This window comes from Octopus bimaculoides, chromosome 13 (assembly GCF_001194135.2).
Source record: "Octopus bimaculoides isolate UCB-OBI-ISO-001 chromosome 13, ASM119413v2, whole genome shotgun sequence".
Lineage (NCBI taxonomy): Eukaryota > Metazoa > Mollusca > Cephalopoda > Octopoda > Octopodidae > Octopus > Octopus bimaculoides.
Window position 1 is genome coordinate 22,786,477 of NC_068993.1, and position 1,738 is coordinate 22,788,214.

Genomic DNA, 1,738 nt, shown 5'->3' on the forward strand with positions numbered 1-1,738 from the left:
TAAGTCAAGTAGTAGTAGTAGTAGTAGTAGTAGTAGTAGTAGTAGTAGTAGTAGTAACAGTAGTAGTTGTAGTGGTTGCTGTTGTTGTTGTTCTTGTTGTTGCTGGTTTATTCAGTAGCAAGAGGAAATTGTACTGGCGAATATTGTTGTTATGTTAGATGTTGGTGGCGTCGCGCGTTGGACTGGTCAGTGCGAGCCCTAACTAGTCACAATCCTGCTTCGGTCTCTGCCAGTGGGTACTGGCATCCCACAAAACGGCGGCATAGTTCCAATGTGTCTGCCGAGTGGAAGAGAGAAAGACAACTTGTCATAGTGTGTAGATGTGCACTAAAGTACGGCGTGTGTATGTGTATGTGTGTGTATAATTCTATAAACATGTGCGTATGTGTATATAGTTGTATAAAGTCTGAGTGAGTGTGATAACGCTTGGTAGATATACGTTAGTGTATGGTAGTGTGTATGTGTGTATGTGTGTGTGTGTGTGTATGTAGCAGATGCGCTCCTGTCTGTGTGTGGGTTAGTTTGCGTTTGACTATATAAGTATGTGACATTTAATGATCTTTGTGTGTGTGTGCGTGCGTGTGCGTGTGTGTGCGTGTGTGTGTGTGTGTGTGTACATGTATACATGTGCTGATGTGAGGCGGTGTGTACGACAGAATAAGTGTTTACGAGTTAGAACTCATCCAGAGTTAGAAATAAAGAAACAGATAAAGGGAGAGTATGAGAGAAAGAAAGAGAGAGAGAATGAGAAGGAGAGAGAGAGAGAGAGAGAGAGAGAGAACGAAAGTGAGAATGATAGAGAGAAATAGGAAGTAAAAAGAGTAACAGATAAAACGCAAACGAAGAATTACTTTCGTGTGTACGTGTGTTAGCGGCCAAATGTGTGTCTGCTTGTGCTTGTTTTAGTTTGTGTGTTTGTGTGTGCGCACGTGTGTGAGCCTGTTTAATTGAGTGATATGGGTTGTGTGTGTGTGTGTGTGAGAGAGAGAGAGAGAGAGAGAAAGAGAGAGCTTATATGTGTGTGTGAGTTTATGTGGGTGTGTGAGGTTATGTGAGTGTGTGTGTAATAATGTGTAATAATTTATAAGTATATATATCAATCGCTAAGTGGTGTTTCAGTGTTAGTGTGAGGGTATACGTGAATGTGTGTGTGTGTATGTGTGCGTATGTGTGTGTGTGCGTGTGTGCGTGTGTGTGTGTAACAGCAAGAGAAAAAGAGAGTAAAAGAGTGAGATAAGCAGAGCGTAAGAGAGACAGAAAGAGGAAGAAAGATAAAGATAAGAGAGAGAGAGAGAGAGAGAGAGAGAGAGAGATTGAATGACACCTAATTTGTGCGTGTGTGTGTCCGTGTGTGCACGCGGATCTGAGCGTACATGTCTCTGTCTGTGTGAGTATGTATACGTGTTTGATACTATGTCATTTTTTGGATCTCTGTGTGGTGATGCTTGTTTCCACGAGTGTGTCTTTGATAAAATATTTTTGGGTACCAATGAAGGTAATTATGTATACTGTGAATACGTGAGGGTGTATACGTGAGTAATAGTGGTTGCGGATGTGTGCGCGAGTGTGTGTCCTATTATGCCCCGTGTTAACGATAGGGTTTCTGTAAAGACTCTATGTGTCTGTGTGTCTGTGTGTATGACAGTTGCTCACCTTTTCTCACCTTGTTTCTGTCACTCTTTGTACGCGTGTGTACACACACGCACACACACACACACACACACACACACACACACAC